At 40.8% G+C, this 13,950-nt stretch overlaps 1 protein-coding gene across 4 annotated transcripts in view; it reads right to left on the reverse strand.

Annotated features, from left to right (window-relative positions):
- Positions 1–13,186, reverse strand: part of LOC115008289 (nuclear receptor coactivator 3-like) — a 37,965-nt gene extending 24,779 nt beyond the window's left edge. For 3 of the 4 annotated variants that reach the window (XM_029431795.1, XM_029431790.1, XM_029431792.1), the window contains exon 1: positions 13,091–13,186. The gene's annotated coding sequence lies outside the window, so the exon portion shown is untranslated. The remainder of the gene's footprint in view (positions 1–13,090) is intronic. The other variant, XM_029431793.1, reaches the window with a different exon arrangement.
- Positions 13,187–13,950: the final 764 nt, after the last annotated feature.

A 13,950-nucleotide genomic window follows, 5' to 3' on the forward strand; every position in this document is an offset into this window, starting at 1 on the left:
GCTGGGTATCCATTAGAAAAATGTAGATTCTGGTGGCAATAGATATTGGACATTGCAACGGTTCCTAAACTAAACTACTCGTTTACTACTTGTATAGTTTGTAGAGTAGTAGTACGTTATATACTGATTCAACAAAAAATATCTGCTTTGAAGACTTTATTCAAAATGTAAGGTTCTCAATTTCAATGCAGTAACAATAAAAACAAAACAAAGTGCAAAGGAACACAATATTAAAGCCACAACAAAATGGTGCAAAACAGAAAGTAGCATATGCCCAATGCTGACTGCTGTTGAGTAGAGTAATTGTAAGGGTAAGAATGAAGTCATGGGTTGTTGTTGGTTTTACCTGCAAGGCAAGCAGGTATTTTTCGGGCTGTCTAAAATCCCTGCGTAGTTATTATATAGTACAGTATATATACACCGCCTACCATTGGGGTTTACTGTACACATTCGATAATGAGTGTCAGAAATGATAAAGTCCAGTTGTGCCCATCAGTGAGGATGCAAGAAGGATTACTAAGTGCCTGAATTCTCAATGAACTGCTATAGAGCAAACTATTAAGTGTGTCATATAGAGAGTAGTGAATGAGGGAATGATTTCGGACAGTCTTAGTGTCGAGTGTGCGGAGTAATGATGGGCAAATGAGGATTGATGAGCCTTTCCAGACATTGCTCCTGAAAAGTGGAAATGAGGGACACCTGCTGCTCAGAAGGATTCACAGTAGACAAGTATACTTTAGATTAAGTAAGTGTTGCAATAGATCATCCAATTATGTCCAGTAAATTAAACGGCTAATGTAATGAATAAACAATTGTTTATAACTAACAAATAAGTTGAAGAACACGCATCGCGTAAGAGCAAGGCTAGAGTCCTGGCAGAGAGTACTGTGCAGGCACTACCTTTTTCCTCATACAACTAACAAATACTCTTAATTGACATTTAAATATTGCTTATGTTTTGTAGTGTGTGCTCGACTGTTCTGAAGATAAGATATTGAAAGCATTATGTACTTGCAATTCTTTGATTATGGATAGGACCGAACGCTTCAAAGCTTCGACCGTTGCCATTGTCCTCATGAAATGTAATGTGTTGAACATGTGAACGTGTTTAAAGAGACTATATGAGGCTCATTGGTCATTGTTGTTTTTCCTGTGTACTTACCAGGTATAAATAAGCAAGAGAGATAATGTGGATCTCTAAAACAAAAAGTCTACTCTCTTACAGATATGATGCTGATTTTCTGCACTCTGTAGTATCAAAACACTTCAGTTCCGATTATAAAAAGGACATTATTTTTGAATAATAACTTTTGTTTGGCTGAAGGCCAGAATGGCAGCAGTGTCAGTCAGTCAGGACCAGAATAGTGAGGAGGTCATTCCTGTCAAGACTGAAATAAAAACCTGCAATTTGAGCTCCCTGAGACAATGAGTGGCAGGCCACACAATAAACAAAGGCCCACCCAAAACAAAGATTAGACAAAGTGGTGCACACAGACACACTATTACAGACCCTCAAAATACACCCAAATGTGCCCAAACTGTCTCTACTATAACTGTGTTTGAGAGAGGGGGTGGGTGGTGGTGTTTTGAGTTTGCACCCAAACACTGAAGGCACAAAAAACTAAATAAAAATGATTTATTTTCTTTTCAAAATCATGGCAGACAAGAGCAACACTACTTCAATGCACTCGCACTCATAAACACACAGACAGGGTAATAAAGTAACAAAAAGGTGTCCACTTGAGTTTGGGACATCAAGAGCAAAAAAGAAACGAGAGGAGAGAATGCCTTCCTGTTTGTCTTCAAAAGACCTTCTCCGCCACCTGCTGAGCATACAACAAGCAACTGCGTTGAGTGCAACTGGAGCTCACACAAACCCCAGACTCAATGTTTTCGTTCAAGATCAAATCCTGGGTCATTTTGAAGCCATGTTTTTCTGAATACAAATGTCGAGCCTTCACCTCGAGTTTTGATGGAATTCTCTGAGTATTTACAAATTGATGTAATTTAAAATTCATCAGTTCTGCACACTTTCTATGGGTGTGATTGCAAACCTTTTTGGCAAACCTAATGGTAATGGGCACTACTGTTGTGAGCTACAGTTAAGCTCTCTGTCCACATTATTGGATGGTTGATCTATAACAGGCTGAGGAATGCGTTGTCTTTTTCAACCCACCTGCTGTAACTTTGCACAAAATAAAATATGGCACAAACAATTAGTAGTTTAATTAGAATCAGAAATCCTTTATTAGTCCCACAACGGGGAAATGTACCTTGTTATAGCAAAAGAACATATGAAGTAAAGTGGCGAGTACATAATAATTAAATAGAGTATAAGTACAAAGTGGTTGATTAAAAGTTGTAAAAGTGAATCTTGCACATGACAGTGATAATTGCACACAGTGGTGGAATAGTGTGTTGTTGGTGTGGTGGTCTACGAGGGGCCGTGGTGATCGTACAGTCTGACTGCTGCAGGGAGAAAGGCCCTGCGGTATCTCTCTGCGAGACACCGCAGGTGAAGCAGCCTGTCGCTGAAGGCTCTGCACAGTGCGGACAAAGTGTCCTGGAGGGGGGGGGGGGACATGTTGTCTCCCACCACCTCCACAGTGTTCAGAGGGCTCCCCAGTACAGAGCTGGCCTTCTTCACCAGTCTGTTCAGTCTCTTCCTGTCAGCAGGTGAGATGCTGCTGCCCCAGCAGACCACTCCATAGAAATAAAAAAAAACTGATGCCACCACAAAGTCAATCCTACCTATATTAATCAAAATAAATCACAACCTTTCCACAATGGATTTATGGTGTCTTCGAATAATGGTCGAATAGTTCCCAGCGAATATCGAATGTATCTTTGCTTGAAATGCCCATCCCTAATGATTGGACAATCAATGTTCAGGGGAGGAGTTTAGCACAGGGTCATTAGCAAATTGTCAGTTCACTTCAGCGAACTCCCTAATTGTGAGAAATGTGACAGATACTGTGCTCTTTTGGCCCTCAGCAAGTAAAAAAGAACAAGTACTTAACATATGTTAAAATCAAAATGGCCATTACAGCCAATGAAAGGAGCTGCTGCCATAACAAACTTCCATTCGTTTGAGTGGATGAAAACACATACAATTTAAAAAGGTCTGACTTAATAAAAATTTGAAATTGCCCTCTTTGCACTTTTCTACTCCATGCTTCTTTTTTTTATGTAGATAGTTATTTTTGTATTGTGGATGAAAAGACGATAAAAATCAGACAAATCATCTGAAAACTAACCGTCAGCGCTGTGAACTCCATGCTGGAACCATAAACTCTTTAACCCTGGCTAGATGGCAGAACAACAAGGGAACAATAGACAACATTATTGTTTTTGCTCCGTATAATTTAGAACCATAATTCACTTTGTTAAGCAGTCATCTATCATCTTGACATTTTGGGGATTCCCACTTAATTTTGAGGGAGTATAATTTCCCGAAGCAACCATTTTTTGCATAGTCAAATGCCCCCTTGTTGGTGAACATTGCTTATTAGCCGTTTTCCTGACATTACACATGATTTTAATGAAATATGGGGTAGTGGGAATAAACTGGAGCCAGAAGGACTTAATGGCAAGATGGAGAGTGCCACCACACAATGAGATTCGGGATGGGGATGAAGAGGACATATGTCAAACATGTGTGTACAAGTGTGGATTTTGAAAAAAGCGAAGCTGTAAATTGTTCAGAGAAAGCCTCCATTAAGGTGCTGATGCAGCTGTGAAATTCCAGCGAGGCTTAAAAAAACAGACCGAATACACAGGCTATGTCTCTGCGTTAGTCTGTGTCTGGTGGTAGAACAGGATGCTTTTGTCTCTTTATTTCTCTGCATACTTTTAATGTGACGATCCATTCTAACCATGGTAGAGTCGCAAATTGACACAAAATAAAACAAATAAAACAAATAAAACATTGTTTAAATATAACAAATTCCCTCACTTGGATACATTTTTCATAGAAAAGCCTCAACAAGTTAGACTGATTTAGGGTTAAAGTCACACAAGGAGTAGTTCACAGTGAAATAAAGCACACCTTTCAAAAGCCATGGTAGTCACGCAAGTGTGAGCGAAGAGGACAGGGATGTGGAGTAAGGAAAAGCAGAAACGCAACCTCACAGAAGCTTATTAGAGTTTGTGAATTTTTTTTTTTTTTTTTAAAGCATCAGCAAAAACCCTCAGTCTGTCAGGAATCCAGCTTGTAGACTAAAAATGTTCTATACATTTAAACAGTCTCCAATCTAATAATCTAAGTCACACACAACGTCTGCAGATGACTGAATGAATGAGACTAATAAAGTAAACATCTTAGCCCATCTGAGACTTATTTACACTGACTGCAAAACAACATACTGCTGAAGTAAATTGTATATAAATATTCTCATAAAAGAAATTCACAAGGGTACATAATGAACATTTGATGCATTAAAAACACAAGACACTTATTTGTCTTTTTCCTCAAACTTGTAGTGTACGTGATGCCCATACATGTATGTGAGAGGGAGAAGATAGTTCAAAGCAGGAAAAAACTGCCTTCACATGTATGGCTTTTTCTCAGAGAGAAAAAAACCTCCCCCACCCCGGCCAAGCGCACACAACACAGAGAGATCTCAGACAGGCTGTGTGTGCATCTCCCCATTTTTCTCACACAAACTGCATCGTCTAGAAAAACAAGGGAAAATAAATGAAGGTGGAAACAAAGAGATGGCAGATTCCACTGTGTGTGTGTGTGTGTGTGTGTGTGTGTGTGTGTGTGTGTCACATGCATCTCCTACAACTATCCATCATTAATACGGACAAAGAACAGAAAAGACCAGGCAAGGTCGCACGCGGGCAGCGATCCCACCAGCTAAATCTCTAACAACCCCTTCATTTTCTATAAGCTTGACATGTTAGTGCATATAGCGAGGTGATAAGAGTGTGGACGCTGCATCGTCCAGAGGAGAGACTACAGCAAGCAAACAAAATGCGGGCGGCTGTGATCACACAAGGCTAATATTATGGAAATGAGTTCATTAATCAATGGCTAAACAGCCTTTTATCTGGAGAGCCAGAGCGCCAGAGCTTGATCAGCCGCCATACTGCCCATTCTGATAACACATACATCTTCACTAGCTGATAGAGATGTACAGAGAAGAGTAATCTCATGTAGCCTCAGATAATTCAGTGTGAAGATATATCAACCATAGTAATTACTTTTAGCAATATATCGTAAATGACGTTATGTTGATAAAAAAAATAAAAGAAAGACTGCGCTTGGTTTCAACTTTGCTTTTCAGAAGCAGTGTTTGTGTACACGTTTCAACTGTGCCACAGATATTCATTTTCAGACTGCAGCGCAGCTCTGACAATTTTCCCTCTTCCCTTCCTCCCTCCCTCCCTCTTGCTCTTGTGTCTTTCTCTCCTCCCTCTCTGTGCTACCTCCCCCCCCCCCCTCCATCCCTGTTGGATTGGTGGAGTAAACACAGGAAGAGAGCGGGCTCTGTTCCACCACGCCAGAGCTGGGGCTGGGCGTTCCTGCAGAGTTCTAGCGCTGGGGTCAAAAGTTTACTGTGGTTTTCATTTCACCTTTCCTCAGCCAATCACAGCACCACACTGCAGCGCCTGAACTTTGACCCCTGCAAAGAATTCCACTGAAAAGATGGTCTGACGCCAGTTTCACAACTGCACCCCCTCCCATCTCCATTTTTCTCTTTACTACTGCTTTTCCTTTCTTTCAACTGGCCAGTTTCATGTGTTGACAGAGCCTAGGTGAAAAAGATTCCAGAAATGAGGTACGAGGGGGAACGGAGAGCAGGAGCAGAACTAAGGGTTTTAATCTTCGCAGCCATGCTTTACTAGAAAACTATCAGTACTTACTTTCTTTTATCCCAGGGTGACGAACAGCTAACCATGGCAAAATAATAATTTAACAAGAAATCTGAGAATCACGAGGATCATTTTACAGTCTCACACACAAGTAGACATCATTTCAGTTGGCTTTGTTTCAATCCCAGTGCAATACAACTCACAGATGTATGGATTATATATTATAAAATATATAAATAAAAATATAGTACATTAACCTAATCCATGTGCACTTAAGATAATAGGCTTTAATACTAAGAGTCTTGGAGACTCTTTGGTTTTCCTTCTTTATGTTCCTTCATCTACGATGCTTTACAGAGCCTGCAACACATTCTGCCCGCCACATGGCGCTCAGTTCATGGTTAACACTATTAAAAGCTTGTTTAAATGACTTATTAGGACAGGCTGGATACAGGGGTCACAAGTACCAAGTGTTGAAAGACAGACAGAGAAGGCAAATGGGTGAAAAAGAAATGCTGGGCTTGTATCACAACACTCAGGAATCTGAATCAAATCAGAGTTGCTGAGTCTGACCGGACACAGACGCGCATGTACACACACATGCTGAGCCATAATCCAACTGTGGGTTTGTTTTTGTCTTGGTCACACTGCACTCTGTTCCCATCTGCTGAGTGATTAAGCCTGCACTGCTAATCAAGTCCCTCACACTGTAAGGGAGCAGGCAAAGGACAACTCATGCTGTTCGAGCCGACACACGCTGGCCTTCAAAACTACCTTCTTAGTTCTTTGCTGCACATTTTTTTTAAAGGTTCAGGGTCAATGTTACTGCAGACCCACACTCTTCTCATAATGAAAATCAAATTTGATGCAGTCTGTTCATTTGGATTGATGCCTCGGAATGGACTCAATTTATGTCAAATCATAAATGATCCTATACTTGTCCACACACCAACTATAGCTCTTCTAAACCCCTAGTTAAGTTTAGTATATTTGGCAGAAAGCAGCAATAAATTTAGCAGACATCCTCCCTGTACCAGTACGTATTCATATTGATAAGCGTTAATGTAACGATACCCCTTCCTACCAGAAAACTCCTGCCTCGCTGTCCTAGGGCTTTAAAAAGGACATCAGTTTCTATTGGTTTTGACATGAAGACTTGAGTGTCTTTGATAAAACTGCATTACTGTATTGCAGCTCATAGTATGTTAATAGTGTTTTTAAGAGTAAAAATTTAGGCTGAAAAATGAAATGATTGATCAATTATTTTGTGAAGTATTAAAACATGTCCATCATCATTATTCTTCCAATTTGAGGTTAAAGTTGTTAAATTGAACATGGACTAAACTCAAAGCATGAACCCTACCGGGTCAAGTTCAATTGTGAAGGCCAACATTTTGATTCATAAGGATTAATCTGTCAGTCAGACGAACTCAGAACTGGTGATAAATGCCAAGTTTAAAAACGTAATAGTAACATGTTATGTTTTCTCTAGAGTATTTGCATGATGTCATTCATTGAACCCATTACATCTGCAGGACGGGAAAATACTGTATCCTGTATTTGACAGCTCTTGTGATGAGTTCACCATGATGATGGACCATTGATTGTGCCTTGCATACTAATACATGTGCATGGGAGCTAGGCTAAATCCTGCTCATCTCTGAAACAAGTAATACCGTATGTAGCTGTACTGTTCAACTAGTACTAACAATGTAAATCTAATTTCAATTTGGTCAGGCACTTGGATCCCTTTTCTTCCTTTAGTAAAGTTTTGTGTAGAAAAGCATCTGATTGCAGAGATTAAATGTTTTGATTTTTGCATTCACATTTAAAGAAATGGCTAAACATAAAGAAAACAGTTCTGCACATTTTATACTTATTGAAGAATGATAATCTGTAATATGCTAGTCAATTTTTACACTAAGTATTGACCTGTGAAACATGTATCCTGTACTAACTGCATTTGCAAAACTCTGCCATCTCTACTTAAAACCAAACTCATAAATTGCTCTAAATAAGGGAGGACACATGGAACAGGGTAGTATCTGTGTAGTACAGACGTGGTGACAATTGAACAGCAACCTTTAAATCTCTTATTTTAGTCATATACAATCACTGGTTCCGGTATGGCAATAGCAATCAGATGAGCGTATATGAGCACCACAAGAAACAAGCTGAAAGGAAAAATGGTGATCACTTTCCAAAAATAGCGCCACCTCCATACAAAATACTGGATCGGCCTAATGGCCAACTTTTGTGAGTGTTGTTGTTGGGTATAAAAAATACTGCATCGGTGCAAAACTTGTGATGTGGCAATGTCAGGAGGCAACCTTTTGATTGGAGTGTTGCCTTAACGACAAGCCACATACACAGGGGTGACGTCACCAGGCAGTGAAGAGCAGTAATGGCGACAGAAACATTTTCCACTTTATCCAGAAAGGAGAGAAACCAAAATCAGTCCAATTAAGCAATGAGTGTTGCAGGAAAGATTTATTATCCGACAGATGCCTTGCCATTGTTGACATGCTGTATTATGTCTGGAGCCTTCAACGATGGTGTTGAAGTCTGTCATTCACAACTTGACTTTTCTTTGAACTCAAGGCTGCAATAAAGAAGAAATTGCATTTGTGGAAAATCAAAATGCTGTCTAGCACAGTGCTGAGAGCAAATGCCTGCACACCCACTGCAATTTGAGGTAATTTCTTTTAATGAAAGGAGTTAAATTGCAGGTGAACAATAAAGATAGGAGACACGCAGAGCCCCTTCAGTCCCTTCAGTATCCTCTTACAATTTACAACTGTAGCGCCATGTCAGCCACAGCTGCCTCTCAATCCAGACAGACCCAGAAACCACACCCCACTACCACTTAAGTCCAACATCAAACTGTTTCATCTTGGAGATGTACAGAGAGGGAGAGGAACACAATGTATACAAAAGGGAATAAAAACAACCAACCATTTGACACCTTTGTTCAATGACAGGAGAAGGAGCATTGAGGGCAATAAAGGTGACATTTTGGGAAAGAGAACAGGAGCACTTTGGCGTGGTCGGGGCCAAAGCTTCTTGTTGTTTGGGTTGCAAAGTTATAATTTTACCTGTGCCAACACACCTTTTTCAATTTTTTTCGTATGTAAATGGAGGATACGAACGAGAGAATCTTTAACAGGGAGAAGGAGTGTTTCCGTGTAGCAGTTGAGAAGTTCATCCAGAACTGCCGGTGGGTCTTTCTTTTCGCCTCTCCTTCTCCTTCTCTTTACGCTGAATAACAGACTGAGAGAGCATCTGGTAGCAGTTATCTCACAAACCAAACTTTTTTTCACTCTTGCTGTCTCTCCCCCAAAGCATTTTTTATAAAAGGGGGCCCTACACAAAACACAAACAAGGTCTTGCTAACATTTTACAATGGTAACAAAACTAGGCCAGGGAGCTACCCTCCCACTGGCTTGTTCAGGTGAACCCGTTTTACAAGCATTCTTCAGCTGGGGGAGCGAAAGTTAAAGGGGGAGTTGAAGTTAAAGAGGAAGGGCAAGTAGGGGAGGGGGGGGACAAAGCTCTTGGCACCCCCTTCCCTAATAAACTCTTGCCTTCGTCCAATCAACGAGGACTACAGAGAGTCAACTGTTCCAAATCCTTGCTGGTTATAAACTGGAATTGGGTGCAATGATTGCTTCAGGCTGCCTGTTTGGCTTTTAGAGGTGTGCATGGCTCACATATGGCTCAGCTAGTCTAACACTTGGGTATTACCTCAGAGTTGAAGAAGAAGGGACTATTGGGATGAATGAGATGTGACTTCAAATAGACCCAGAGTGCAAACTGCATCGCTTGACTTTGGACTCAGTGGGCTGGCTGTCTGGCTTCCTCTGACTAGTGAATAACAATCTGGCTTCAGCAGCTCTCAGCTCTTATTCTCACTCTCATTTGTTTTGGCGAAGTAGCTGTAAATATTTTAGCAGTGGAAACACGACTGTCTTGTTGAGCAGAGTTTTCTATATTTAGCTCTAAGGCGGTAGGCAATACCTACCTGTTGATTACTACCACACTGACAAACACAAAGACGGCTCACTGTCACAGCATGAGTGACCTTGAGATTTGGAGACTAAACAGGATGTTTTACACAGCTTGAACTGACCACAGGAAACTTACTTAAACCTTGGTTGTAAAACAGTCTCCGATGACAAGGCAGAGTCAAGTCTAAATCTCATGGTGTAAAGCTTTGGAGAATCCTATATAAATGTTGAATACTCTTAACTTGACTTGGAAACCGATAAATCCTATTAACATTAATGAAAAACAAATCCTGGAAAATGTAAAGATGTATTCTCTCCCTGAATGACAATCCAGGGGCAGCAACTCTGGTATTTTTCCTTGACTAACCCTACACTACCTGTACTGCTGCCTAACAAAAAGATACTAAGACCAAGGAGTCATATTTCAATTAGGAGAAACAATCAGGCTTTCCTTTCAGCTCTGTGTATCATCAGGAGTCCTCTCAGAGCCACTGTTCACCCACACATTAATCTTTAATTGAACACATACCACATGACCGATTGGCAGTAACTCGTAACGAAACGTATTATCTCCGCCTGACTGACAAAACACTAAAAGAATGCCATGTATTCAGACATCACTGACGCAAAAATGCAGCTTGACAAAGACAGATTAAAGACAGTTATCATGAAAGTGGCAAGTTCTCCACTTATTTTTCTGCCTTTTTTCTATACCAGCCAGTATTTACAACCCAATGCAACCACATAGCAGAAATATTCACCCAAGCCTGTTAAAAAGGGGGGTGATGAAGCTAAATGTTTCAAAATATATAAAAACATTGGCTTTTGAATACGGATCCAAATTTATAAGAACTTCATTCAGAAACAAACCTGAGTTCTAATTCAGCGTACCGACTTCCATATACTGATACACTAATTACGCATACGTAAAGTATTTGCAATACAGTGGGCAGGAGATAGACGTTAAAAGATGAACTGGAATCAATACACTGAATCAGAATTGAAAAATCCAAACATTACCCCAACCTTACCAGGGAGATACAGATGTCACTGAATAAATCTAAACAGCCAAATCTATTAACAGTAGTTGTACACAGATCCCCATATATAATACTTGCGAAAATATTCAAACGTCAAAAGTAACCTCTATGAGTAATAACCAAATATGCCACTAAATGTATGCTCATTTGATTATCAATCAGGCAATCTGATGTAAGAATCTGCCACCAGAGAGAGACTTCTCCCGGTCCCATGAGAAAAAGTGATAAGTTAATGAATTATTGAGAGCACAGGGGCCGGCAGACAAAGAGCAAAGAGCAAAAGCCATGCATCCCAGTCACTTCTTCAGCCCATCTGCAGTCAAAGAATCCCCCCAAAGATTGATTCATTGTTAACGCAGCCTGACACCCTGTGTGAGGGAGAAAGAAAGTGGTAGATAAAGGGACAGAGAATGGGGGACATGGGGCTCCATTTGCCAAGAATATGAGCAGAAGCAGTTCATTGGACAGGTTCCCACAGTGGTCATTCTACCACTTACAAAAATACCACAAATGTGGGATTGAGTAATGGCATTCCATCAGACTCAAAATAAAGACAAGTTAGCCCATCTGACGGCTGAAGACTGCACCATTCTTACTTGTTAATTCGCAGCTGCATCCCATGTAAATGCCCCCATTATTGAGATATTGCAGCTAATTTAATGAGCGGCCTGCATGAAATCATATAAGCAGGAACATTCATCAGGAAGCAACATCCTAGTAGCTAGACCGTGTAGTTATATGACAAAAACACCAACATTTCAGTAACTCTCACAGGGAAATGAGCTCTGCGCTGTAAATACCTGCAAGTATTGGCAGGGATGGCCCCAGGCGAAGAAAGCGACAACACACCTAGACCTCAACCGTTTCAGTGGAATGACTAACCTACCGCCTCATAGTCTCACTACACATGAGCACACTATCCAAGAATGTCCTCTTACCACCTCAAAAACTGAGTGCTCAGCATACACCTTGTCGAGCACAGAGAAAGCAAACCTGGACTCTACCTGAACCCTGTGAGTGATCATCCTCCCCTGCACTGAAACACATATATCTCTGTCTGTCAGTCTGCCTGTCTCTCTCACACACACTCTCTCTCACACACACTCTCTCTCTCTCTCTCACACACACACACACACAGCACCTAAATATGATTTATCAGCACAAAAAAACATTTATCATTCTGTGATGGGCCATTATACCAACCATTACAATCACCAATGCATAATCTCACTACAGCCTTGCAAATAAATAGCAGATGCTGTGGGTTCTCCAGAGCAGCCACACTGAGCCAGTCACTTGGAGTTTGGTTGTCAGCAGTGGAGGACGGTGAAAATATAAGGTGGTTAATCATGACCTGCAGCTGGATAACATCAGAACTGTATCAAGCTCAAAGAAAATGTGACTTATTTTCTGAAAAGAGACCATGCGTGCGTCTTTCATTTAACTTAAGTGTGTTGCTATTTCTTTACGTGGTGTTGCATTGTGTGTGTCAAATGAAAACTAAGTAAACTATTCCACAAACAAAATGCTAACTAAACATCGTTTTTAAAGTTGTGTTTACCCTCCACTACATTCAAGGTGGAAACTAGACAACCGTAACAAACGACCCAATAAACAATTGCATTTTCATTTAGTCACCGAAGACAACTACTGTGTAAGCACTGTGTTACTAACTAACGTTAAGCGGTGGACCCTTCCTGCAGCCCCGTCTGTACCGAAACTGCAAGTGAAAAAAAGAAAAATAGTGCTCAAAAGGTATTCAGCTTAGTTGTGGACAATGAACACAGCCCAGTGGCTCCACAAAGTTCACATTAACGTTGTGAAAGACGAACGAGTTCACTCACAGTGTGGAGTATGAGCAGCTAACGTGAGGCTATTGCACCCCGGCGAATCAGAGAGCCTGTGTCTCGTAAACTTAGTAGCTAGCGGATCATGGAAGAAACACCAAAACCGACAAGAATGGCACATCAACATGTCGGGCTTAGCGTAAATGATCATCTTATTGATAGTTTAGGAGCCATTACTATTACAACAGATATCCCATAACAAATAGACAGTGGTAAGGTGGCTCGTTGTATCACGGTAGCTTAAAAACCACAGCCTGCTCGGAAGCGGAGCAACACCAACTGTCTCTGTGACAAATGTGCACGTTCAAACACACACTACCGTCCGTGTTCAAAACTTGGGTTTAACCGAATCATCAACTAATTGCAGAAAACTCACCGGCTTCGACGCTTTCATTGAGTAGAGCAGTTTCTTTTACGCCTCTACAAACTCTCCGCCATCTTCGGCAGGACCGTGTTTGTTTAAATGCGAAACACTCCCAGAGCGGAGGGAGCCAGCTTGTAGCAGAGCGACGGGACTTCTGGGTAATGTAGTTGCTTTCCTTTGCAAGCCGCCTCGAACTGTTTGACACGTTCTGCAAACAAACTACACGTACACCAATACCCATAGGCGATATGAGCAGCAGTCACTGATATTATTAGGGGGAGATTAAAAAACTTATTTATAGGCTGGCAGAAAAGCAGCTTTATGCAAATGACTTATCATGCCCCTAGAGTATTACATTATAATGTCATTCATTTTACATACAATTACAACAATATTTTTTCACAAAAAGTAAATAATTGAAGATTGTTTTAAAATATTAAACAGAAAACAAGTGGGCATTTGGAATTTATCAAGGGAAATATGTACACGTTGTTAGAGAGTTGACTTGAAATAAGGCAGAACGGTGTAAAAAGGCAATTTGACAGGGTGTATGTGTAAAGCAGGAATTGTCAAATATCAATTCGTAATCAGGATTTACAGTCTCTGTATTGTTAAACAGAACAGTCCATCCGCTGCATCACATTTGGCCTTTACCTTGCTCTTATAAATTGACTGCCACTCGCATAGATGCCAACATGTGATACCGCACAGATTCTGGGTTAGCTATATTAATTGGAGTGAGTGTGGGGAGCCACCATTGGCCCTTGAGTAGCCACAGAGGATGGAAGAAACTGTCTCCATGTTGATCTCTCAGGCACACTAGTTTTGGACTACTGAGGGGAGCGTGAGGGCCAAAGATGGAGGGAGAGCAG

The sequence above is a fragment of the Cottoperca gobio genome, chromosome 5 (genome assembly GCF_900634415.1).
Source record: "Cottoperca gobio chromosome 5, fCotGob3.1, whole genome shotgun sequence".
NCBI classification, from domain to species: Eukaryota; Metazoa; Chordata; class Actinopteri; order Perciformes; family Bovichtidae; genus Cottoperca; species Cottoperca gobio.